Source organism: Pyrus communis, chromosome 14 (genome assembly GCF_041283825.1).
Source record: "Pyrus communis isolate YQ-2024b chromosome 14, ASM4128382v1, whole genome shotgun sequence".
NCBI classification, from domain to species: Eukaryota; Viridiplantae; Streptophyta; class Magnoliopsida; order Rosales; family Rosaceae; genus Pyrus; species Pyrus communis.
Window position 1 is genome coordinate 20,036,026 of NC_142578.1, and position 15,867 is coordinate 20,051,892.

The 15,867-nt window shown below is 36.7% G+C and overlaps 1 pseudogene; it reads right to left on the bottom strand.

Annotated features, from left to right (window-relative positions):
* Positions 1-356: 356 nt before the first annotated feature.
* LOC148691360 (PKS-NRPS hybrid synthetase cheA-like) lies at positions 357-9,971 on the bottom strand (annotated as a pseudogene).
* Between the last annotated feature and the right edge of the window lie 5,896 nt (positions 9,972-15,867).

Consider the following 15,867-nt stretch of genomic DNA (forward strand, 5'->3'; position numbering starts at 1 on the left):
TTGAATATCATAACAAGAAATAATCTCATGTTCTTTTTCTAGAATTTTAACCATGTCAATGCAAAGTTAAATAATTCTAAACATAGCATCCAAACATATATATCAGCAATTGCCTCCACATCTCAATCAAGCACAAAAATATGTATCAGCATAGTCCAAAACCTGTATATCATAATAAAATATACCAAAACAATTAGAAAAGATATATAAATACGTCCTATATATTCAAACTCCCATTAAAATACTAATGATTAAAGGTGTAGTCTATTTGCAAACTTTAGTTGTTATACATACAAGAGAAATTTCAATTGAGGGAACATAAATTAATTTCAAGTCCCAACCAAGATGAACATGATTTAAAGTAATGCAGCTCTATCATTGAGTTCGCAGGTCCGACGGTTGTGGCCAACAATGTTACAAATGCTACATTTTCAAGAGTTCTCAACTATCTCAAACGACGAAGACTCACGCTGTGTAGAGTTAGATTCCTTTCTCTTCTTCGACTTTGTTGGACGACCTCTATGAGCTTGAAGGCTCAAGAATTAAAGGAAGAGAAGACAAAGAAACTGGGATAGCTGCCTTTTGGTACCTTCTTTTTCAAAAATGGGCATTTTTTTGTACTTCAATTTAAAATCTGCCAGAAGATCACTTATTTCATCTCTATCACCATCCAAGTTAACATCACAAACATCACTAAACGATCTTGTATCAATCCTCCATTGCTCATGTACATCCTTCCATTGTAATTCACTTCTCATTGCTCTAATCATGTGTGCACAAGGAAGGCCCATTGTTTAAAAAAAATGGCCTTTACACCGAGATAAAAAAAATCAGTGGATTTTGCTAATCCATATTGTTTATGTAACTCATCCAGTGCAAACATAGATACATGAGTAACAAGTTCTTTAAAGAAGGGAATTCGAAGTCTATGTGACACACGAATCTTCTCACTTGAGACTCGAACTTTGATTTCTTGAAATTGATTTTCAATAGCAAGAGAAATCTTTTCTTGCACCTCATGAAGGCCTCCAATTGAAACTTGAAGATGCTTTTTTAACATTGTATGTGCACCTTCTGCTCTTGAACTAACACAATTACCAAAGTGCATAACCTGCTCAGTCCATGCACTTACAAATTTTTCTTTGAAAGGTAGCCATGTAGCTGTAATATATTTAAGAACAGAATTATTGTACTTGTCCTTGTATTTTACTTCAAAACAACTTCAAGCTTCATTGAATGATGATTCATCAGGAGACTGTATCAAACTAGTCCAAGTGGATATGAAATTAACCCAATCATCTTCATTTTCAAAATGAGACTTACAATTTTTAAGAATATTTTTCTCAATATGCCAGACACATAAAATATTTGTAGTTCTAGGGAAGACATTTTCTATAGCTTTCATCAACGCCAATTCCTTATCTGATATAATCGCCACTGGATGATTATCAATTCGCAGGTGTTTACTAAACATTGTCAGTGCCCATACATAATCCTCTTCCTCCTCCTTTTACATGAAGGCAAAACAAGAATAAAATGATGTGTTGAAACTTGAGACCCCAATGATATCCAACAATGGCATCTTGTACTTATTAGTCTTATAGGTGCAATCCATTACAACAACATTTGAGTAGCTCTTAGTCAATGCAATTGAAATGGGATGGGCAAAGAACAAATGAGTCAAATGACCATTCTGATCATACTCAATGTTATAAGTGAAACCACCTTGACCAAGTTCGTCCAACAAGGCTTGAACAACTGTACTGCCTCCTAAACTCTGCTTCATTATCTTATACCTTTCATTATAGACACTTTGAGAAATTGCTTGAAGATTAGGATTACTTTGACGAAGTGAAGAAAGAATCTGGCGAGGTGGTATACTAGCCATAGTCATTTGTTTAATGCGCAAGATTTCATCTTCTGAAAACCGACGATAATAGGGATGCCCAGACATGTCAGCTGAAGGATCATGGTTATGTGACAAATTTTTTATGTCCACCTTCCAAAATCCTTCTTGTTTCTTCTTTCCCCAAAGTTCAAAAGGACAATTTATCAATCGAGATGCTGTTTTCCTTTTCTTGTCCTCTAACGAAAGATTGTTATTTCAATAATTACCTCCTCTATCACAACCAATGATAACATATTTATCAGCCTTCGAACTCCGAATCACAGTTGCATACCCTTGCTTTAATGCAATTTCACGAACAATACCAAGGAGGTCTTCCCGACTTTGGAAGTTCTTTTCAGTCAAAGAGAGCATTGTGTCGTGTTCACTGATCTCTACTTGATTACCTAGATAAAAATAAACTTAATTTTATAGCATGTGAACCATTTCATTTCAACATAATATACAGTAACTTACTAACAATGGAAGCTATCATACTAGTTAATAAAACAAAAGAAGTTGGTCGAATGAGAAGTCAATTGATAAGGGAGTAGAACTGACACACCCCGACCGAGATCAGGGCGTGCTGGCTGTCACACGAAGGTGACGTAACCATGTGCAAGTGCGGAAGCTAATAAAATAGTAATATAAAAGTACGAATAATTAAAAACTAGCATACAAAGTACTAAAACAAGTGCTAGCGTAAGTGAGATACAAATTCAGAGCAAGACTACAGCAGTCCAAAAGAAAAGTTGCGACAAAAGTACACCCGAAGGTGACCCTACGCTGGTGAGTATCTGTCAGAAATGCCGGAAAAGCCCTCTGGGAAACCACCGAGACTGCTAAGCAACTAGAACCTGGAGGGGCGCAAAACAAAAGCGTGAGTGGGCAAAAACAAAGCTCTTTGAAAATCATTTATTAAAACACATTCTAACCCCTCGCCGTAAAACCTGTATACTTCCCAGAAAATAACATATGTACGTATGTATAGATATGCCAATCATGCTCAAGAATATGCCATGTCAGAAACTCATAATGGAAATGCAAGTGCTCAGGTATAAAGCATGTCGATAACATGTAATCTGGCAGCCGGAGTCACCTAACGTGACCTGTACGGCTGCATATAGAGCTCAAATCTCAAACTCAATAACTGAACCTGCCCACGAGTCGGAACCACCTAAAGTGGTTTGTACGACAGGCCTGGGTGTAATACATATGTACGCTCTAGTGCTACGATCACGTGAAGGCTGTGCGAATAATCGCGGGTCACCTACGAGTCGGAACCACCTAATGTGGTCTGTACGACATGACTGTGCACCTAACTTGGATCCAAGCTGAGCGTGTGGTGCGGGAGGTGAACATCACGTGAAGGACTGTGCCCTACTCTGGGCGGGAGCACTAACACCGGGGGTGCAGGTTATGAGCTCTCTAAGCATCTCAAACTACTACTGAATGTAAATATGAATAACACTTACCTGGCACTTACCTGTGCGTCCACAGCACCAAATACGCATATATAAATGTATGCCACTACTAATGCATGTGATGATGCATAAATGATAAGAATATGGTGCATGGCATAAAACAATAACCCTTTTTAATCTATTTCTGGGAATATAAATGTATATAGTTATATACGGAAAACCAAAAGCCCACTCACTGATAAGTGGAAGGGTCGTAGCCCCCCTGTCTCGAGTGACCACGCTCGTCCTCGAGGTACGTATCACCTATACGCGAAATAACTACAAAAACGTTAATTTAAAAGTACATAACCAACTTCTCGTAATAACTTCTCATACATTGCTCAAAATGGACAATTGAATATACCAACGTGCTCTACACAACTTCAGGATCACAACCATATTTTTAGAAAAAATTTCCTCCGCCGCACGCGCCCCCACGCGCAGGCACGTGCGGTGCACACGGACGGCGTCAACTGACGCCGTGAGGAATATTACGTTATTTCTAATGGATTCCGTCAACGGCGTCAGGAATATTCCGTCAACTTTGACGGAATATTCCGTCTTCTTCCCCGTTCAATCTCCGGTGCCGTCGCCGGCGCCGGAAAACTGGAAAACTTGCAACCTACGTTTTCTCACTCGTTTCTCCACCATTTTCACGATTCTTGCACTAAAATGAAGCCCTAGACTAGTAGATCAACGTTTGACCACTTTTAAAGCCTAAAAATTACGAGATCATACCTGTCTCCAAACTCAAAAACCGGCCAACTTCGAACCAGGCTATCCCGACGTCCAAATTTGTCCAACGAAGTACTCCGAGAGTCCTTGGGACACCACCAAGCTATCTACGAGCTTCAAAATCCCAAAAACGTGCTAAATAAATTTTGCATGAATAGTACTCATAACTGCCATTGTCGAATCGACGTGAAAACGACGGATTTCTCACCTGAAAATGGTATGATCGTGCTCCCCTCGACCTCACGAGCTCAACTGTGCCCTTGGTTCCCTCGATCTGCTAAGGTTTGGGTGAGTTGTGTGTTGTCCGTACGTTTACAGAAGGAAGAAGAAGAAATGGGAGTACAGGAGAGAGAGACAGGGAAGAGGCAGAGGGAGAAAGAGATGACAGTGTGTGTGTGTGGCCCAGCACATGCCAACACCACACAAAACCACCAAACGACATAACGAAACAAACTAGGGGTAGAAAAGTCATTTCACAAGTACGTTTTAATAATCTCGGGACGGGATGTCACAAGAACTCATTACATGAAAAGTAAATCAGGGTAAAAAAAAACAAGCATTCAAAGGGCAGCAACAAAAAAACTTATTCATGAAATTGCATTGCACCAATAAATAAATTTGTCTACTGGAAAACCCCAATTCTAATCCATGAAATTTAATATCTAATTCATGCTATTAAGATTGAAATACAAATATGTTCAAACTCATAATGAAACACCTATGACACTCAAAATAATTAAATGAGTAAATAAAAAGAAAAAAAAATCATGAGAAGACATACCATGAAAATTTGATTCAAGAGAGTTAGAAAGATTACTCAAGTCTGACACTTCTTTCAATTTTGCTGAGACTAAGGGGAAAAACGTTTGAGGATGAAGAAATGGCTGACATGATAAAGCAGCCACCAATTCTGTATGGAGCTAGAGTCTTTTGCATATATGCTCAGACTCGAGAGTAAAAGATTACTTGCTTCTAGAGCACAGAAGGTCTTTACAACTCCCTATAAATATTTACCCATATTTATGTCATCATACTTAATGAGGTTTTCAAGATTGTAGACATTAAAAGTAATATAGGGGTAAAATTGGAAATCACGTTAAAAGAATTAAAATAAATAAATCAGAAATATAGAAGGAATGTGAATTGAGATTTTGGGAGTGTCAATAACAGCTCCCTTTAAATAATTATTTAATATTTAAAAAAATTGATTCTTGTTAGGTTTGTGTGATGATGTGGACAATTATTAAAGGGTAATTGCTTAAAATGACCAATTTTTTTTTTTTTAAATTTTAGGAGTGAAATAGGATAAATTGGCCATGCACTTCAAGCACAAAAACAAAATGACGAAAATACCTACATATAAAATGTACAAACTCATAGGTGATGTTTCATTTTTCTAATTTTGAAGAGAGAGTTGTGAGCTCTGGGTTTTTGGGTTGACTCAGATCTATGAGCATATCATGTGCATGTCTTGCATGTCACTAGGAATGGATGATTTTTAATATGATTTCTAGAATCTAGGTTCAGGTTAAAGATTTGTAAACTACAGATTTTTAAGAGATTTCCAGATCAAGGCCCTTAAATGTCTCCCAACACCGTTAATTGCATGATACACGTCCGCCACAAAACCGATACATGCTCCAAATATTGCATCAATAACCCTAATTTCTCACAGTTAAAACAAAAATCCCAAATTAAAAAATTGAAAGCTCCGATCTTTGTCGTGACACTCAGAATTCTAAAAAATAACCCATTGCATCAATAAGACAAGGGCTATGAAAAATAATAGGATATAGAGAGAGATGAGACTGTGGAGGAGTGCTGGTGGGATAGTCATAGTTGTTCCTTGGAGACCTTCATGGAGGACGCCCGTGTGCTTAGCTTCCAACGTCAACACAAAGAAGTTGCGTGCCCAACTCGGTCAATATTCAATAATATTGAAGCCTGGAAAGATATTTATGGGTGTAGGAGGATTGGATGTTTCTCTCTCTGTCATTTTCTTTCTCTACAAAATGAGAAATGGGAGTTGGAATTTCTAGGTAACCCATTTATATGGAAGGGCAATTACGTCATTTCAAGGTATAGAAAAAAAAAATCATATTTCTGTCCTATTGTTGTACATGGAGTGTGCATACTTTGTGCATATTCGGTTTGTCCTATTTCAGTCCTAAAATTAAGAAAATGGGTCATTTTTTGGCAATTTCCCATTATTAAAGGGGTTTTTATTCTCAAGTCATCTATAAAGTTTTGATTTTCAAATTGACGCAATTTAGTTGAGCAAATTTATGACTTAACTTGGTTGAAAAGAATCAATTTGAAGAATTAGAGATCCAAAAATGACAATTAGTAGATACCAACTTTAGTATTTGTCCACCTGACCATTTATTGTTAGAAAATCGTCACTTAATGTTGGTTAAGTCATCGGTTAACGTTGGTGACCTAACAAATGTCTCATTTTTCCTTACTAAGTAGTTTAAGGCAATAAATGCCTAAATTTTCAACGTTAGGTAGTTATTTGAAATATTTTTAAAGGTGAGACTAATTTGAAACACACTAAAAATTTGGGTAGTTATCCGTACTTTGGTCTTTGAGATTTGAAATCAATAGAAGTGGTCCCTTGAGATTGTCCACCATCAATCATTTTGGTCATTCGGTAAACCTGGTAATTTCTTGAACGACTTGTTACATACAACACGTAAACAACACAAAAATAAGGGTTTCGGGTCAACACGATAACTAATTAGATCGTCACCGGGGTCACACCATAAGAACCTGTCAATAACGGGTCTTTAATAGGTTTACACAGGTGACATGCGTATAACCTGTTTCAACATGTTAAGAAAAAAATTTATTTTGATGATTTTAATTTTTCAAACTAGAAAAAAAACTTACTATAAAATACAATAGTCATAGTGTATATGTGTATATTGTCTATTAAATATGTATTATTGTATTATTATTCTATATAAATTTTAAAAAATAAAGTTTTATTTGTTTATATATTTTTAAAGTATACTATAGGCAAAGAGAGTGAGATTAAAAAATTATAAAACACATTAAAAATAAAAATATCAAGTAATTTAAAAATACCAAACACATTAAAAAAATTAAAGTGCAAAAAATGTAAAGAAATATGCCAACACTCATGATCACATCCTCCACGCTTTGAGAATGGGTACATCGTCGTTTGAATTTTTAAAACTATAGAAACCCTCATGAAGTGCGACTCCCTTTATTTTGCATATCCTTGAACATTTGATATTTTGTAGTAACTCTTATTTTGGGGTATGTAATACTTGAAAGACAAATATTTTTTATTTTTATTTTTATTTTTTATGTTTTAAAGTAATATTTATGTGACAATGCGATATGCATATACTAATTTAGTATTATGATTTCCATTTTTTAGGTCAAATTATGTTTTTCATTTTCATTATTTATTGATTTAAAATATATTACTTTAACGGGTAACGGGTTAGGTCATATTACTTGATAATATTAACGGATCGATTTCAGGTCAGATCATATTACCCGTTTACATTAACGGGTGTTACACGATACTACTTGTTAAGATATCAGGTATGTCATGAAAATAATATGAACATAGAAAACACGACACGAATGTTAGGTCTATCATTCGGTGAAAAATTATGTTAATTAAGGATCAAAATGACAAAATTACCCTCAATTTAATAAATAATAGGCCAAAATGATTTGACAAAATTTTAGGGTATTTTTATCATTTTATCCTTATTTTATGGAGATTTTTAATGGAATGACCAAAATGATTGATTGTGGATAAACTCATGGACCAATTTTATCGATTTCAAATCTCAGGGATCAAAGTGAGGAGTTATACAAATCTCAATGACTATTTTGACTAAAAAGCCATCTTTTTTTCCTAAAAAAAAAAAGTCCATTTTAGATAATACATATATTCTTGAAAGAAAGAGCCCTTGTTGTCCAAGTGAAAATAAAAGTTTAAAGAAAAAAAATAAGTTGCTGACTATCACTCTCTCTCCAGTCTCCAAAAAAAAAAAACAGTATTTAGCATTACTTAAAAAATAAGTTGCAGAATCTCAACAAAAAACACCAACTGCAAAACGATGGTCGCCGATGATAGCATCAACGTTGGAGGCTAGGGTTTTGGGGTGATTGTGAACCCATAACAAGGTCGCGTGGAACAAGTCTTCATGTGCTTTCCATGTATGCAGTTTGCTAGATTGTAGATGAGCTTGACGGAGGGATAGTGGGACTAGGCTACGGAGAGAAATTTGCTTTAGATATGTATGGGATGCCTGATCCCCTAGTTCTACCTTGAAATACAAATCAAGGCAAGGGTTGTCCTACTTGGCAACAAGATGATAATCAGTTGTAGTAGAATACACATCCAATGATGATAATCTTTGTGTAGGGTTTTTGAGATATGGAAAATTAGAAACAATAATTCTTGAAAAGTTTTTGTCTACTGTAAATTTCCACGCAACAAGGGTTCTCCCAATTTTCATAATAGCTTTCATCATCTCTCACTTAACGTACGACAAAGATAAGATATAAGAACTAGACCTAGAGGGCTTGGAGTTGGAAAAAGGAAAATGGGAATTGGGAAGAACACATTGCTTTGGAGTTTTTGATGATTCAAGTTTATTTTCAAAGTGTTTTCTATCTATATTTTTAATAATATTTTTGTTTATGATTGTTCGTAACTAATTTTCTTTTGCTACGGTAAAGCCACAAGCCTTAACAACAATATGTCCAAACTAGGTAGCTCATCAGAGCAGCTTACTCCAATCCAGACTATATAGCGGGTCAAAATAACCTGATTCTTAGACTATCCTCGCATCCCGACTCTAATCGTCTGAGCACCATGTGTTGTGAGTGATAGGATTTTTACCACTTGCAAAAATAGGGATAAAAACACTTTAAATACTTGCAAAAGTACAAGGTAATCATAGTATAGCAGCTCTAGCAAGTTCGTTCTCCATAGAGATTGAATGAATAATTTATGTCAAATCAAATCTTAATTAATTACTTAAAACAAAGTTTTGCAAAAAGGTGATTTTGTGATTTCAAATAATAAAAACGAATTTAATAGAAAATAATTAAATAAAGTGACACAATAAAATAAACTAAAAGAAAACAGTTTTTAAAAATTAAGTTGTAAAAGTTTAGGGTTCAGCCGTCACCTTAACAATCCTATGTAGTTCTTCCAATTACTTATGAATTACACATGCATATTTGAAGGTTAGTTTTTCTAATATATGCCTACTTGGACCCCTAACATAGAGCGTATATCAAACATGTAATCCGTCTGTGGTATTCAGATCAAATCTAAACATGCATGACTCATTAATTTTTTTAAACCTTTTGAAAAACCATACAACCCTTAAGACGTGGTAGTCATCCTAAGTGAACTTGCACATATTAATCACAAGAAGCTTTTGTCAATTTCAGGGACCAACCTCCGATCAAAATTGCATCAAATTATTTTTTTTTAAATCCTAATGGTAGCTAAGCATTAAGACAATTAGATAGTTTCAACCGGTGACTAATAATTCAAACCTGCATGCATAATATCATAAGTAAATTGAAGGCTTACCTTTCATTTCCTTTGTTTTACTTTTGGAGGAGATCTTAACAGGCGTGGCGGAGATCTTGATGGGGGTAATATGGACAACAAAAGCTTCATTGGCGGGCTTTTTCCCAGTCTTGTCTACCTTTGGAGTGAACACCTTATCTTTTTTAAGGTCGGTGATCGGCTCTTTCTTCTCATGATTCGCAATACTCAACTCAATGTCATGGGATCGAGTTGCCAATTCTTCAAAAGTTATTGGTTTTATGCCTTGAAGGATGTAATGTAGCCCTAAATGCTTGCCTTGAACACACATCTCAATGGCAGAGGTTTCAGAAAGCTGATCTTTGCAATCCAGACTTAATGAACTCGGACTCGAGGTTGGTGTACCAGTCAAAGGCATTACCTCTTAGCGAGTGCACGAACTGCTTGACGAGGTAGTCTTCCTCCGTCCCAGCATTGTTGCAGGTATCAATGAAATGGGCAATATGTTGTTTAGGATTGCCTTTTCCATCGAATTGCATGAATTTGGGTGGCTGATAAGCCCTTGGCATCCTCAAGGCGTCAATCTTTTTAGATTATGGCTTTGAGTACAGCACGGAATCATGCGAGCTTCCTTCATATTGCACCTTGATCGTGCTTGTGATCATTTCTTGTAGCTATTGGATAGAGAGAGATCCCATGAGCATCGCAGCTCGGTCCACGTTTAGCTTCTCCTCAGCTTTGTCCATCAGAGGCTCATCATATTCGTCAGTTTCCTTCTTTGGTGGATTAACTTTCGGGTCAGCTTTCTCGTCATGCTACGCTTCTAGACGATTGACGAGTGTAGCAATCTGCAAATCTTTTTCCTCCATGGTCCTTGTCAACCTTGTGATTGCTTCACTCATTTGTGGCTATCTGATTGAAGTCGCACCAGTAGTCATGACTTGCATGGCTACGAGATACAAGCTACTGCTTGAGTTAGCATCGGAAGTCAACGACTCGGAGTACCTCATCAGGCTTTTTTTCCCTTGGCACCCTTAGCAAGGCCAAGGTGATCACGGGCTCGTGCCTCGGGTACTCTTGCTTCTCCAGCAAAGTTGATGTAAGGGTGGAAGACACGGTAGAAAGAGCTCTTACCTTGCTTCGAGTTGTGACGCCCAAAGTGCCACCACATGCAACAAAGATGTTTTTATTCTTCTCATTGCTTGCGGGAACGGCTTGATCTTTTCTTGATGCCATGTGTGTTTCTTGTGGATTTTAAGATAGAGATGAGAGGCAGAGAGGTCTCACCGAGCATGCTAAATTTGTAAACATGAAAATTATGTAACGAATGAAATGAGAACACGTGTACAAAGTAGATTTGTATTAATAAATTTGTAGGGTTACAATCTCTGTTTACAATTTTCCTCTGATTCAGTTTTCAAATTTGATGTAGATGCGTAGGTTGTTGATCTAAGGGTCGCGATGACTTGAGCAATTGCTTCAAGTTTTGAACTTGAAACAACGCGTGGATAGTCTTCACCTCAAGTTTAGGGCTGCGGCAAAGGTAGTGTTAATGTAGGATTTTGTTCAAGGGTTTTGGCGACTTGATGTTGAATTGAACGTTGTTACAAGTTTTAAGCTTGCAACAAAGTCTTGAAGGAATCAACACAAGTGCTTGTTGATTCTTCAAGGGAGTTCTTCCGCTTTGGTTATGTGTTATTCGAAAAGAGTTTTGGCAGCGTATTAATCTTCAAAGATTTGGCAGATGTTCTTCTCAATGTGAGAATTTCGGCCTTGAATGTAGAAATTGTCAACCCTTTTGTGTGTCTTGGGACCTTGTATTTATAAACTTCTCAAAGTCATGCCTTTGAATGGATTTGGCCTTAATTTGTGTCTTGATTCATTCATAGGAGAATTTAGGCATGTTTTATGTCTTAATTTTAGCCACTTTCCCTTGTTTTGGTCGAAATCTATAGGTTTGTTGCTTATTTTGGGAGCAATATTCAATTTTTGCTTGTTTTGTGAAGATGCTTTAGCTTTCTTTTCATTTTTGGGAGCAATTTGGACCCCTTGCCGATTTTAAGGGATATTTCCCCCATTTTGCCAAATTTTGGGGAAGTTTTAAGCTTATTTTGCTTGATTTGTGCCACATGTTGTCCATTTATGATGAGTCATATGCCACGTGGAGCTTTGTAATGCATCATTTGTATGCAACAAAATTTACATGTCTACAAGAAGATTTAACTCTAGCAGACTTATTCGTTCTGGTAGATAAGCTGCAATTTGGTACTAGGCTTAGTGACCAGACAAGGCACCCAAGTAGCCTCGAAAAGAATCGGCAGTAGCGCAAAAGAAGGAGGACGAGAATCAACACAAGAACAAAAGAAAGCAAAGGCCAAGTGTATGGACTTCAGATTCAACAGATCAAGACATTACACTTTAGCTACTTTAGCTCTCATTAGTGCAGTTAACCTACTTTAGCTCTCATTAACTTAGAAGATGGGCCTGTAAAGCACAATCATAAACCGAGATGAGGTACTCACCGGATTCAACGGACACAACTCGACTACCATCAGCAATATTACACTTGACGTGAGAACACCGCCAATTATCTCAAAGTAGATGTTCACAATAGTAAGCGATCCGTCTCCCTACAATGAGATTCTAGGGCGACCTTGGCTGATAAAGCTGGATGCCATAACCTCCGTCAAGTATCAAAAAATCCAATTTCACAGATGTACTGTGCAAGTACTGAAAGAGTAAAAAAAGAAAACCCTTACCCCCCGTAGAGGCTACCAAGGTCCAAAGGGACGATGAAGCTACCAAATAGCAATTACAGCAGACGAATCAAGAATATGGTGTCTAAATCAATGCGATAGTAGACGAGATGTGATGGAAACTCGAAGAGGACGTCGAACACATTATTTTTATCCGTAACAGCTAGAGAAGACTACTAGAATCGGCTCACATCTGAGCCCGAAGGAAAAAAAGGAACTCACAGCTTTCCTTAGGGAAAATCGTGACATCTTTGCATGTTCACCTTTCGACATGCCCGACATCGACCCTAAGATAGCTTGCCACAAGCTGCATATCGATCCCGTTGCTAAACCAATGATCCAAAAAAGAAGACATTTCGCACCCGAACGAGTGGCAATCATTGAAGCGGAAATCAACAAGCTACTGAAGGCCGAGTTCATAGAAAAGGTAGCACACTCAGCATGGCTTGCCAACGTCATACAAGTAATGAAGAAAGAGATGGGCAAATGAAGAGTTTGCGTGGACTACATCGACCTCAACAAAGCATGCCTGAAGGATCCTTATCCAGTTCCCCGAATCGATTTACTAGTAGATTCAATTTCCAGGAACTAGCTGCTTAGTTTCTTGGACGCATATTCCAACTACAACCAAATAGCCATGCCGGCCACTCCCCTATAAATAGCTTTATTATCGCACTAAAAAGCTAAGTCATTTGCTTCCCACAAACTCCTAAACACATTTTTTCATAATTCTAGCTTTGTCATTGGAGATTCTTCGGCCAAAGGCCCCCCCAATTCATCATGGGTGGGTGAGGCTTTTGGCCTTAATCTTAGGTGTTATTATTTTGTAGGTGCATTTTCGTCAAAGGAGAAGACGGTGGAAATTTCCATCCACACATATCATGGAGATTTATCTCTCCTACACGCCCCGCCATAGGCTTACTCGTTAAGAATGTAGTCCAAAGTAGCACACATCACATCTTCTTTTTTAAAACCACACCCGTGATTTGAATATTTTTTTTCCTAAAGATATGTAGGTAGTCCATCATGAATTCACACCCACCCCAAACAATCCCCGTTCACCCCTTGCTCGTGTTCATGGAGGATTTCAATGTTTATTACAACCATCCGCAATTGTGCGCAAAATTGGTTCCATTACCTTAGTTGGACAAGTGCTCCACCATTGTCTTCTAGTGAATCTCAGCAACGATACCCACATTCAAATCATCCACATAGAATAAGATGATGGGTTGTCATACTTGCTAACAAGATGATGGTCACTTGTAGCAGAATAAGGAGCCATGGATGATATTCTTGCGGTAGGGTTTTTGAGATATGAAAAATCAGGAGCAATAATTTTTTAGAGTTTTTTTGGTTTTCTGCAAATTTCTCCAGAATTGAAGATAGGATTTTCCCAATTTTTCATAGCAACTTACATCATCTTTCACTTCACGGACAACACTATTAAATAGAACTAGACCTAGAGGCTTGAGGTTGGAAAAAGGCAAAAGGGGCCTGGGCATAGGATGCATCCGATTCACAATCAACTGATCAAGGGTGGTTTGATTTAAAACGAGCTCATATTAGAAATGGGTAAAACCAACCCATTTTCAAACAGTTGGATTTTTAGGCTTTTATTGATGCAAAGACCTAATTTCCTCTCTAAGTTAAATTGCATTAGAATATATGGAAATTTATTATAATATAAAAAATTTGACATTACCTTTCCTTTCTATGGGAGATTTTTCAGAGTGTTCAGAACACGGAGTGGTACATTATGTGTCACTATACAAGCAGTGAGATACTTTAGTTGAAAAATTGTACACAACGTTTTACTATACAAGTAGTGAGATAATTCTGTTAAAAAATTAACAACTTCAATTATAAATCTTCTCCCTATTTATTTAATAACATATAGTGTACCACTCGTATACTCACAATGAAAATTTTCTCCATTTTCAGGACTGTTTATAATTCGGTTGAGACAACAATAAACCCAAGGCCACTGACTTCTAGGCTTGTGAATTCATGTCTTAAGTGAAATTCCTCCACTTGCCTTCTGTGGAATCGTGATTCTTGCAATACCTCATTTAAAAAAAAAAGTTAAAAAAATCTCACACATACATAATTAGTTTGTGTTGATGTATGCTATGAACGTAATGACGCTGATTCTGTACACAATGAATACTTTGTGACGAACTTCTGACTCTCAAAAAAATTGTTAGGCCACCAATGTATAGGACATGATTCATGGGGCAACCATTGCTAATTTGGAACTGTCATACTTATTTTAATAAGAAAACTAATGAAATGGAATTGAAAATTTTGAGTCTTAACGATGAGGACAAAATAAAAAGGGTAAAGTGAATAGTACTAGGATTGACTTTTAATGTAAAAATATGATTTTTCGTTAAAATGAATAGTACCAGAAACTTTTCGTTAAAATTCCCTATTTTAATTGGTTGATATATTTAATTGTAGTAATGATGATTAATTAAAAACCCCGCATGTATTGAGGGAGAGATACTTTATATAAAGTATTGTCTGGCTTCCAAATTGATGGGGACAGAGGTGGATTATCTGCCCTCTCATTTCCATACTCTTTTCATGCCTCTCTGTATGTGTTGGTTTCTAAAATTGACATAGTTCTCTAACTTGTTTTGAAATTGAATCAATATAAAACCTTTTCTAAACACAAGTGATATTAAGAGAGTGCAAAATCGAACTATTAGGTTAAGAAGTCTTTATTTTTTTATTTTTTTTGTGGTGTAAGGAGGTTAATAGTTTTTCTATTGTCATTTAATAATTAGGACAGTGTTCCTGTTCCTTTGCACCAGAGTTCGGAGTAGTTTAGTAAAAATGTTATTGACAAATCTACTCTTCATTTGCACTAAAGACCGAAGTAAAAAAAAAAAAAAAAAGTATTAGAACATATTGAAATCATAGGGAACAAACATATAATGAGTGTTCATCTAAGTATTTAACAAGTGTTTTACATTTCATTGGCAAAATAAAATGCAAAATGAAACTTATTAGTTTTTTTTATCTAAATGAGAGTCGCAACCTAGACGGGTTAATTTAGGCAAACTAGGTGGGCTAGGTGGACCCCTAAGCGGGTCGAGGCGCACTTACTTAATTTTCAAACGCCTAGAGACTAATTGGGACGGTGACCAGCCGCCTAATGCCTAGACAGAGCCTAAGCGGCGCTAAGCGGGAATCTTTAGAACAGTAATTATACTCTACCCACCGGCCTCCTGCAGCCTATAACTCAATACAGTGTAGAATCACCTCCACACCTCCATGTTCTTCACAGTTTTTGGTCGACTCCTTCATCCCCAATGCTTTTTACAACACGAATCTTCTTTTAATTAGTTGTATAGTTGAGATTCCTTGTACATATACTCTCACCTACGAACCCTCTACTTCTCCACTACTTGGGCAAACATATCAACGGGTTAGTATCTTCACTATTTGATCATCAAGAGATTAAGA